At 47.3% G+C, this 12,322-nt stretch overlaps 1 protein-coding gene across 3 annotated transcripts in view; it reads left to right on the top strand.

Moving 5' to 3' along the window:
- PLEKHO2 (pleckstrin homology domain containing O2) overlaps window positions 1-12,322 on the top strand; it is a 230,253-nt gene that overhangs the window by 201,300 nt on the left and 16,631 nt on the right. The window contains exon 1 of one of the 3 annotated variants that reach the window (XM_063925652.1): window positions 9,494-9,574. The exons of the other annotated variants lie outside the window; for them this stretch is intronic. The gene's annotated coding sequence lies outside the window, so the exon portion shown is untranslated. Of the gene's footprint in view, window positions 1-9,493; window positions 9,575-12,322 lie in introns of those variants that run through there. 3 annotated transcript variants of the gene reach the window in all.

Raw genomic sequence — 12,322 nt, 5'->3', positions numbered from 1 at the left:
TCCATGAAGGGAAACTAGACGCTACGGTCTAGTTTCCCTTCGTGTAGAGGACCTTTGCTGTGCGATGCGCGATGACGTCATCGCGCACCGCACAGCATAGTGGCACAGACACTAGGGGTCATAATTGACCTCTAGTGTCTAATAGAGATGTGCACCGGAAATTTTTCGGGTTTTGTGTTTTGGTTTTGGGTTCGGTTCCGTGGCCGTGTTTTGGGTTCGAACGCGTTTTGGCAAAACCTCACCGAATTTTTTTTGTCGGATTCGGGTGTGTTTTGGATTCGGGTGTTTTTTTCAAAAAACCCTAAAAAACAGCTTAAATCATAGAATTTGGGGGTCATTTTGATCCCAAAGTATTATTAACCTCAATAACCATAATTTCCACTCATTTTCAGTCTATTCTGAATACCTCACACCTCACAATATTATTTTTAGTCCTAAAATTTGCACCGAGGTCGCTGGATGACTAAGCTCAGCGACCCAAGTGGCCGACACAAACACCTGGCCCATCTAGGAGTGGCACTGCAGTGTCACGCAGGATGGCCCTTCCAAAAAACACTCCCCAAACAGCACATGACGCAAAGAAAAAAAGAGGCGCAATGAGGTAGCTGTGTGACTAAGCTCAGCGACCCAAGTGGCCGACACAAACACCTGGCCCATCTAGGAGTGGCACTGCAGTGTCACGCAGGATGGCCCTTCCAAAAAACACTCCCCAAACAGCACATGACGCAAAGAAAAAAAAGAGGCGCAATGAGGTAGCTGTGTGAGTAAGCTAAGCGACCCTAGTGGCCGACACAAACACCTGGCCCATCTAGGAGTGGCACTGCAGTGTCAGGCCGGATGGCCCTTCCAAAAAATACTCCCCAAACAGCACATGTTGCAAAGAAGAAAAAAAAAGAGGCGCAATGAGGTAGCTGTGTGACTAAGATAAGTGACCCTAGTGGCCGACACAAACACCTGGCCCATCTAGGAGTGGCACTGCAGTGTCACGCAGGATGGCCCTTCCAAAAAACACTCCCCAAACAGCACATGACGCAAAGAAAAAAAGAGGCGCAATGAGGTAGCTGTGTGAGTAAGCTAAGCGACCCTAGTGGCCGACACAAACACCTGGCCCATCTAGGAGTGGCACTGCAGTGTTAGGCCGGATGGCCCTTCCAAAAAATACTCCCCAAACAGCACATGACGCAGAGAAGAAAAAAAAGAGGCGCAATGAGGTAGCTGTGTGACTAAGATAAGTGACCCTAGTGGCCGACACAAACACCTGGCCCATCTAGGAGTGGCACTGCAGTGTCACGCTGGATGGCCCTTCCAAAAAACACTCCCCAAACAGCACATGACGCAAAGAAAAAAAGAGGCGCAATGAGGTAGCTGTGTGAGTAAGCTAAGCGACCCTAGTGGCCGACACAAACACCTGGCCCATCTAGGAGTGGCACTGCAGTGTCAGGCCGGATGGCCCTTCCAAAAAATACTCCCCAAACAGCACATGACGCAAAGAAGAAAAAAAAAGAGGCGCAATGAGGTAGCTGTGTGACTAAGATAAGTGACCCTAGTGGCCGACACAAACACCTGGCCCATCTAGGAGTGGCACTGCAGTGTCACGCAGGATGGCCCTACCAAAAAACACGCCCCAAACAGCACATGACGCAAAGAAAAAAAGAGGCGCAATGAGGTAGCTGTGTGAGTAAGCTAAGCGACCCTAGTGGCCGACACAAACACCTGGCCCATCTAGGAGTGGCACTGCAGTGTCACGCAGGATGGCCCTTCCAAAAAAAACTCCCCAAACAGCACATGACGCAAAGAAAAAAAGAGGCGCAATGAGGTAGCTGTGTGAGTAAGCTAAGCGACCCTAGTGGCCGACACAAACACCTGGCCCATCTAGGAGTGGCACTGCAGTGTCAGGCCGGATGGCCCTTCCAAAAAATACTCCCCAAACAGCACATGACGCAAAGAAGAAAAAAAAGAGGCGCAATGAGGTAGCTGTGTGACTAAGATAAGTGACCCTAGTGGCCGACACAAACACCTGGCCCATCTAGGAGTGGCACTGCAGTGTCACGCAGGATGGCCCTTCCAAAAAATACTCCCCAAACAGCACATGACGCAAAGAAGAAAAAAAAGAGGCGCAATGAGGTAGCTGTGTGACTAAGATAAGCGACCCTAGTGGCCGACACAAACACCTGGCCCATCTAGGAGTGGCACTGCAGTGTCACGCAGGATGGCCCTTCCAAAAAACACTCCCCAAACAGCACATGACGCAAAGAAAAATGAAAGATAAAAGAGGTGCAAGATGGAATTGTTCTTGGGCCCTCCCACCCACCCTTATGTTGTATAAACAGGACATGCACACTTTAACCAACCCATCATTTCAGTGACAGGGTCTGCCACACGACTGTGACTGAAATGACGGGTTGGTTTGGACCCCCACCAAAAAAGAAGCAATTAATCTCTCCTTGCACAAACTGGCTCTACAGAGGCAAGATGTCCACCTCATCATCATCCTCCGGTTCATCACCGTGTACATCCCCCTCCTCACAGATTATCAATTCGTCCCCACTGGAATCCACCATCACAGCTCCCTGTGTACTTTGTGGAGGCAATTGCTGCTGGTGAATGTCTCCATGGAGGAATTGATTATAATTCATTTTAATGAACATCATCTTCTCCACATTTTCTGGAAGTAACCTCGTACGCCGATTGCTGACAAGGTGAGCGGCTGCACTAAACACTCTTTCGGAGTACACACTTGTGGGAGGGCAACTTAGGTAGAATAAAGCCAGTTTGTGCAAAGGCCTCCAAATTGCCTCTTTTTCCTGCCAGTATACGTACGGACTGTCTGACGTGCCTACTTGGATGCGGTCACTCATATAATCCTCCACCATTCTTTCAATGGTGAGAGAATCATATGCAGTGACAGTAGACGACATGTCCGTAATCGTTGTCAGGTCCTTCAGTCCGGACCAGATGTTAGCATCAGCAGTCGCTCCAGACTGCCCTGCATCACTGCCAGCGGGTGGGCTCGGAATTCTGAGCCTTTTCCTCACACCCCCAGTTGCGGGAGAATGTGAAGGAGGAGATGTTGACAGGTCGCGTTCCGCTTGACTTGACAATTTTCTCACCAGCAGTTCTTTGAACCCCTGCAGACTTGTGTCTGCTGGAAAGAGAGATACAACGTAGGTTTTAAATCTAGGATCGAGCACGGTGGCCAAAATGTAGTGCTCTGATTTCAACAGATTGACCACCCGTGAATCCTTGTTAAGCGAATTAAGGGCTCCATCCACAAGTCCCACATGCCTAGCGGAATCGCTCAGTGTTAGCTCCTCCTTCAATGTCTCCAGCTTCTTCTGCAAAAGCCTGATGAGGGGAATGACCTGACTCAGGCTGGCAGTGTCTGAACTGACTTCACGTGTGGCAAGTTCAAAAGGTTGCAGAACCTTGCACAACGTTAAAATCATTCTCCACTGCGCTTGAGACAGGTGCATTCCACCTCCTATATCGTGGTCAGTTGTATAGGCTTGAATGGCCTTTTGCTGCTCCTCCAACCTCTGAAGCATATAGAGGGTTGAATTCCACCTCGTTACCACTTCTTGCTTCAGATGATGGCAGGGCAGGTTCAGGCGTTTTTGGTGTTGCTCCAGTCTTCTGTACGTGGTGCCTGTACGCCGAAAGTGTCCCGCAATTCTTCTGGCCACCGACAGCATCTCTTGCACGCCCCTCTCGTTTTTTAAATAATTCTGCACCACCAAATTCAAGGTATGTGCAAAACATGGGACGTGCTGGAATTTGCCCATATTTAATGCACACACAATATTGCTGGCGTTGTCCGATGCCACAAATCCACAGGAGAGTCCAATTGGGGTAAGCCATTCTGCGATGATCTTCCTCAGTTGCCGTAAGAGGTTTTCAGCTGTGTGCGTATTCTGGAAAGCGGTGATACAAAGCGTAGCCTGCCTAGGAAAGAGTTGGCGTTTGCGAGATGCTGCTACTGGTGCCGCCGCTGCTGTTCTTGCGGCGGGAGGCAATACATCTACCCAGTGGGCTGTCACAGTCATATAGTCCTGAGTCTGCCCTGCTCCACTTGTCCACATGTCCGTGGTTAAGTGGACATTGGGTACAACTGCATTTTTTAGGACACTGGTGAGTCTTTTTCTGAGGTCTGTGTACATTTTCGGTATCGCCTGCCTAGAGAAATGGAACCTAGATGGTATTTGGTACCGGGGACACAGTACCTCAATCAAGTCTATAGTTGGCTCTGCAGTAATGATGGATACCGGAACCACGTTTCTCACCGCCCAGGATGCCAAGGCCTCAGTTATCCGCTTTGCAGCAGGATGACTGCTGTGATATATCATCTTCCTCGCAAAGGACTGTTGGACAGTCAATTGCTTGGTGGAAGTAGTAAAAGTCGTCTTACGACTTCCCCTCTGGGATGACCATCGACTCCCAGCAGCAACAACAGCAGCGCCAGCAGCAGTAGGCGTTACACGCAAGGATACATCGGAGGAATCCCAGGCAGGAGAGGACTCGTCAGAATTGCCAGTGACATGGCCTGCAGGACTATTGGCATTCCTGGGGAAGGAGGAAATTGACACTGAGGGAGTTGGTGGGGTGGTTTGCGTGAGCTTGGTTACAAGAGGAAGGGATTTACTGGTCAGTGGACTGCTTCCGCTGTCGCCCAAAGTTTTTGAACTTGTCACTGACTTATGATGAATGCGCTGCAGGTGACGTATAAGGGAGGATGTTCCGAGGTGGTTAACGTCCTTACCCCTACTTATTACAGCTTGACAAAGGCAACACACGGCTTGACACCTGTTGTCCGCATTTCTGTTGAAATACTTCCACACCGAAGAGCTGATTTTTTTGGTATTTTCACCAGGAATGTCAATGGCCATATTCCTCCCACCGACAACAGGAGTCTCCCCGGGTGCCTGACTTAAACAAACCACCTCACCATCAGAATCCTCCTTGTCAATTTCCTCCCCAGCGCCAGCAACACCCATATCCTCCTCATCCTGGTGTACTTCAACACTGACATCTTCAATCTGACTATCAGGAACTGGACTGCGGGTGCTCCTTCCAGCACTTGCAGGGGACGTGCAAATGGTGGAAGGCGCATGCTCTTCACGTCCAGTGTTGGGAAGGTCAGGCATCGCAAACGACACAATTGGACTCTCCTTGTGGATTTGTGATTTCGAAGAACGCACAGTTCTTTGCTGTGCTTTTGCCAGCTTAAGTCTTTTCATTTTTCTAGCGAGAGGCTGAGTGCTTCCATCCTCATGTGAAGCTGAACCACTAGCCATGAACATAGGCCAGGGCCTCAGCCGTTCCTTGCCACTCCGTGTGGTAAATGGCATATTGGCAAGTTAACGCTTCTCCGACGATTTTATTTTAGATTTTTGAGTCCTTTTTTTACTGATATTTTGTGTTTTGGATTTTACATGCTCTGTGCTATGACATTGGGCATCGGCCTTGGCAGACGACGTTGATGGAATTTCATCGTCTCGGCCATTATTAGTGGCAGCAGCTTCAGCACGAGGTGGAAGTGGATCTTGATCTTTCCCTATTTTTGGAACCTCAACATTTTTGTTCTCCATATTTTAATAGGCACAACTAAAAGGCACCTCAGGTAAACAATGGAGATGGATGGATACTAGTATACTTATGGATGACGAGTGACTGACGACACAGAGGTAGCTACAGCCGTGGACTACCGTACTGCGTCTGCTAGTATAGAGATGATAATGATATAAAAAATATATATATATCACTACTGCAGGTATATATAATATAATGACGGACCTGCTGGACACTGTCAGCAGACTCCTAAACTACTAGTATGAAGAAGATAGAAAAAAAAACCCCACCACAGGTAGGTATACAATTATGGACGAGCACTGACGACACAGAGGTAGCTACAGCCGTGGACTACCGTACTGCGTCTGCTAGTATAGAGATGATAATGATATAAAAAATATATATATATCACTACTGCAGGTATATATAATATAATGACGGACCAGCTGGACACTGTCAGCAGACTCCTAAACTACTAGTATGAAGAAGATAGAAAAAAAACCCCACCACAGGTAGGTATACAATTATGGACGAGCACTGACGACACAGAGGTAGCTACAGCCGTGGACTACCGTACTGCGTCTGCTAGTATAGAGATGATAATGATATAAAAAATATATATATATCACTACTGCAGGTATATATAATATAATGACGGACCAGCTGGACACTGTCAGCAGACTCCTAAACTACTAGTATGAAGAAGATAGAAAAAAAACCCCACCACAGGTAGGTATACAATTATGGACGAGCACTGACGACACAGAGGTAGCTACAGCCGTGGACTACCGTACTGCGTCTGCTAGTATAGAGATGATAATGATATAAAAAATATATATATATCACTACTGCAGGTATATATAATATAATGACGGACCTGCTGAACACTGTCAGCAGACTCCTAAACTACTAGTATGAAGAAGATAGAAAAATAAACCCCACCACAGGTAGGTATACAATTATGGATGAGCACTGACGACACAGAGGTAGCCACAGCCGTGGACTACCGTACTGCGTCTGCTAGTATAGAGATGATAATGATATAAAAAATATATATATATCACTACTGCAGGTATATATAATATAATGACGGACCTGCTGGACACTGTCAGCAGACTCCTAAACTACTAGTATGAAGAAGATAGAAAAAAAAAAACCACCACAGGTAGGTATACAATTATGGACGAGCACTGACGACACAGAGGTAGCCACAGCCGTGGACTACCGTACTGCGTCTGCTAATATAGAGATGATAAAGATGATAGAGATGAACAAAAAAAATATAACACTACTGCAGGTAAATATTTATATAATATAATGAATGACGGACCTGCTGGACACTGTCAGCAGAATGCGTTTATAGAATAAATAAAAAAAACACCACAGGAGTGTTTGTTTAACTTTTTCAGGCAGACAATATACTGGTGGTCACTGGTCAGTCACACTGGCAGCAAAAGTGTGCACTGTACTCCTGCTATTAACTGCACCCCAGTCTCCCCCACAATTCAGCTGTGTGAGCAGTGAGCACTCAGCACAGTCAGATATACATAGATGATATTATCATGCAGCACACTGAGGCTGAGCACAGATATGGTATGTGACTGTGTATCGGTTTTTTTCAGGCAGAGAACGGATTATAAATAAAACTGGTGGTCACTGGTCACTATCAGCAAAACTCTGCACTGTACTGAGTACTCCTAATGCTCCCCAAGTAGTAAATCAAGTGTCTCTCTAATCTATTCTACACGGAGAGGACGCCAGCCACGTCCTCTCCCTATCAATCTCAATGCACGTGTGAAAATGGCGGCGACGCGCGGCTCCTTATATAGAATCCGAGTCTCGCGATAGAATCCGAGCCTCGCGAGAATCCGACAGCGGGTTGATGACGTTCGGGCGCGCTCGGGTTAACCGAGCAAGGCGGGAAGATCCGAGTCTGCCTCGGACCCGTGTAAAAAGGCTGAAGTTCGGGGGGGTTCGGATTCCGAGGAACCGAACCCGCTCATCTCTAGTGTCTATGCTGTTCTATGGGAGAGACGTAATAACGTCTCTCCCATAGATCGAAGAGAAGAGAGAGGGGAGAAGAGCGGTGCCGCCGGCGGAGGGGGTCTGGATCAGGAACGGGGATGGTAAGTATTCTTTTTATTTATTTATTTATTTTCTTGCAGCGTCGTGACCACGCCCCCAATTGAAGCCACGCCCTCATATTTTGCCCGGGGCGCCACAAGTCTTAGAACCGGCCCTGTGTACAGTGTATGCCATATTGCGCCACTGATTCCAGGTGCTAGTGCTGTCAGAGATGTGCTGAAATTACTAAAAGATTATCAAAAATTAGATTAGTCTCTGTGAGCCAGATCTGGCTTTTCACAGGGTTAATATAAATGTTAATGGACAAAAATAAAACATCTTTCAGTGTGCGGGTTCTGTTATCCTCCATGTACCTTTAAAAGCTACTTTAACATGGCATCAGTGTTTTAGACCATCTTCCAAAGGGCCGGGTTCTCAGGTGGATGGAAATGCAGCCACCTGTGATTTTATGAGAATACCACTACAAAGCCCTACCCTGGTGTACATTCCAGCATCCATATGTGCAAGGACTGAGACACACTGGCAGCGTTTGTAGGCCCTGAATACTGATTGGTGTGTCTTTAGACGCACCATCTAAACTTTCACCAGCCCCCCCACCACCACCTTTACTCCATCTGAGTATGACATCCTATTTGAGTGGTGGAGCATCTATGTACACCCATGAAACTCCCATAACACGGACCATTTCCATACATGCGCTAAGCCACCTCCCAGTAACTGCCCATGAACTCCCATTTCTTTTTCAAGACATTTTTGATACCGTCGGTCTCAAATGCAACAGTGTCTTTGTGCATACACTGGGCCTGATTTAGAGTAGTACACTGAACCTGTCTTCTTGCCATGGCAGCGGTCATCCAAACTGTGTCGGCCAGTCACACACTAGCGCCAACCCTGCCTACTCGACATGGCAACAGGCTAAATGACAACCTTGGTGGCTAATGGATGTGCAAAGAGGGTGGAGCTCCATGTGGTTAGAGGGCGCGCCTGGTTACGAAGAACTCCAGGGAAGTGGGATGAGTCACCCCACAGACAGGGTAGAGAGTGGGACATGGGAGGAGGGCGGCCTGGGCTGGCTGAGAAAGGATAGGTTGAGGTAGGTGAGGCCAGCCATTGATTAACCTCTTATTGCACTGTCTAGGAAATGCTCCAAGCACTTGCAATCATGCAGATGCTAAGAGGTCATCACAGGAGCAGTAGCTGGCACTGGGTTGTTGGGTGCTCTGTGTGCAAATTATTTACATTAGCTTCTAGCCTGTTTCAGATGTATGGCCCACCGGCAAAGGCTGTGTTCCTGCACTGCATCCGTAATACAGCATTTGTCTAATAGTTTTCCTTGTGAACGATCTAGTCTGATATCTCTCGTGTTATCTGCCATCCACTCTAAATTCACATAGGTACGAAGCCAACATGCTTCCATGAGTGCCCCAACAGCTTTTGTTTTTAAATGTCGGCTTTCCCCACATGGATTCCACTGACTGCATGTGGGCCCCTGTGTTCGGATTTACAAAGTTCAGTGAATAATAGGAAGAGCGGGCAGCGGGCAGCTAGCATCAGCGGCAGGCACCTAACAGGAGACAGCAGGCAGATAGCAGCAGCTCTGGGCATATAACAGTAGGCAGCGGATAGGCAGAGGTCAGGCACATCAGAGGATGCAGTAGGTGGACAACGGCAGCATCAGGCACATAACAGGAGAAACGGGCAGTGGATAGATAACAGGAAAGATAAAATGGCGGGCAGATAACAGGAAAGATCCGTAAAGTTTAATAATGGGGGGTTGCCTGCCGAGTCAGCACAGGCAGCAACTGCTACAGTGTATCTGCTACGCAACAGATAAAGTGCAACTGCCACAATGCCTCATTGGGGCACTCACAAGAGCATGGTGAATTCGTACCTATGTGAATTAATAGTGGAGGGCAGATAACAGGTACAATCCAACTTACTAAAAGATATTTGCTCTTCATTGTCCCTGCAGTCACTTGCAGCTCCGCCCGCTCACACTACTGCTTGACTGGACTGCCACGAGAGGCTTAGGTCTGCCTAGCAGTTCTTGGAGTGCTGGGAAAGCCCCCATTGCATAGTTGCCTACCTTCCCTCATTCTGCAGGAGACTCCCTGAAATAGCAGCAATCTCCCTGACTCCCTGAATAGACCAGCAATCTCCCTGATTGTACCTTACCCACATTATGCAGCTGTTACATTCTTGGGGGGGGGGGGGGAAAGAATTCGGAGATAAATACATTTAAATGGGCTCATCAGTGCCATTTCCCTGCATTGGTTATAAGGCACAATGGGGCCGATTCAGACCTGATCGCTGCTCTGCATTTTCGCACAGCAGGCGATCAGTTCTGAACTGCACATGCGTATGCACCGCAATGCGCAGGCACGACGGTCCACAGCGACGGGGAGCGACGGGGAGCACCGGGCAGCGATGGGATGGTGCGAAAAATCCCATCGTACTGGCGAACACACAAGGAGATTGACAGGAAGAGGGCATTTGTGGGTGGCAACTGACCGTTTTTGAGGAGTGTCCAGAAAAACGCAGGAGGGACCAGGCGTTTGGAGGGAGGGTTTCGGACGTCGACTCCGGCCCCAATCAACGCACTGGAAGAGTAAGTCCTGGGCTGCACAGAGACTGCTCAAAATTAGTTTGTGCAGCTCTCTAACACATCCGAACGCACACTTACACAGCGAATTCCCCCTCCCCCTGTAGGCGGCGACTACCTGATTGCAGGGATGCAAAAAACGCACCCTAGCGATCAGGTCTGAATTACCCCGCATTTTAAATAAGGTTTCTTGTGGCCACTTACAGTATATGGAACCTCTTGTAAAACACACTACGCAAACAAATCCTGCAAAATATCAGTGTCTTTTCTTTAACAAGTAGATCTTACTAACTTTGGGGCTCATTTACATTTGGATGCCTCTCAGATGTAGCAGTACACGTCTGCACTGATAGGTATTACTTTCACGATCTCCCTGAAAGGCTATTTCCAAAGTAGGCAAGTGTGCCCCACTGTGACTGGATAGCAGTGACATAGAGGCAAGGTAGGCTGGGTAGGTCGAGCCTCACTTGTCATACCCCAGTGTACTCGAGTTTTGACTATAAAAATTATTAGAATCATACAAAGAAGATATTTATAACTTAGAAATAGCACCTTTCTATTATTCATATCATCTTTCTATTATTCATATCATCTTTGTATTCTAATAATTTTTATAGTCAAGACTCGAGTCACCACTAAAGCATATATTCCCCAAAATGTCATATTCCAGGGGGCATGACTTTGTGGGCACGAGGTCACACCCCCTTTCACATGTGAAGAGTCTGCAGTGCCACATTGGGGGACATTAAGCCCTGTGATACCACTGCCTCTGTCCACCTGACTGTCCTGTACACATTGTGACAATCTTCTATCACATGCAACTCATTGCTCACTTTCTCAGTCACTGGTCAAAATCAGCACATTAATCTCCTGAAATGACATGTGCGGCTGCTGTGTCTATTCAGGTGATCTTATCATACATGCATACATGCTCCCATTGGGCGAAATAATCAGGCGCCATGGCCTGGTCTACCACTGCTATGCAGATGATACACAACTGTACTTGTCCTTTGCTCCGGGCACTGATAACCCAATAGCAACCCTAAATGGCTGTCTAGCTGAGCTACAGGAGTGGATGAGCGCCAGTTGGCTGCGACTGAACCCGGATAAAACAGAGGTCCTTATGATACGACTGCAACATCAAAGGACAAGACTGCAGCATAGCCAACCAACTGGACTTACACTCAGGGATTCAGAATTACAGACCACTGATCGTGTGCGGAATCTTGGCGTTGTCCTGGATGGTGGCGTTGTCCTGGATGGTGGCTTAAACATCAGATATCAGCCACAATCAAATCCTCATTCTTTCACCTGAGGAACATAGCCAGAATCAAACACTTAATTCCCTCAGATGATCTGCCAAAAGTCATACATGCATTTGTATCATCTCGATTAGACTACTGTAATGCCCTCTACCTTGGTCTCCCAGCAAAAGAATTGCACCGCTTACAGCTGGTGCAAAACACAGCTGCCAGTCTGTTAACCAACCAGCCCCGTTCTAGCCACATAGCACCCATCCTCTACTCCCTTCACTGGCTGCCTGTAAGATGGCGAATCATCTTCAAGATTGGCTTACTGAGTTTCAAAGCATTACATGACCAGGGCCCAAGGTACCTGAAGCAGCTTCTGACCCCATACTTCCCCACTCGATTACTGCGATCTGTAGATGAAGGACTTTTAGCAGTACCTAGAATCTCCCGTAATTCATCTGGGGGTCGAGCTTTTAGTCATGCTGCTCCGACTCTACGGAGCTCACTTCCCCGCACAATGCTAGAGGCACCAACTATAGAATCCTTCAAAAGTAGACTCAAGACTTTCCTGTTTACTCAAGCATTTCCATAATGTCCCTTTTAGTATCTTCATGTTTCTGTATTTTATGAAAATGTACTTCATTATTTTCTGTACTATATTATGCTATGTTAAGCGCCTTGAGTCCTATTGGAGAAAGAGCGCTATATAAATAAAATTATTATTATAATTATTATCGGCTACAGATTTCTCTGCCATAACCATTTGCTCAGAACTAGGAAAACACTGATATGCAAACGATGGTGTAACAATCTAAATGTG

The sequence above is a fragment of the Pseudophryne corroboree genome, chromosome 6, assembly GCF_028390025.1.
Source record: "Pseudophryne corroboree isolate aPseCor3 chromosome 6, aPseCor3.hap2, whole genome shotgun sequence".
NCBI lineage: Eukaryota > Metazoa > Chordata > Amphibia > Anura > Myobatrachidae > Pseudophryne > Pseudophryne corroboree.
This window is presented reverse-complemented; position numbering and strand designations above follow the sequence as displayed.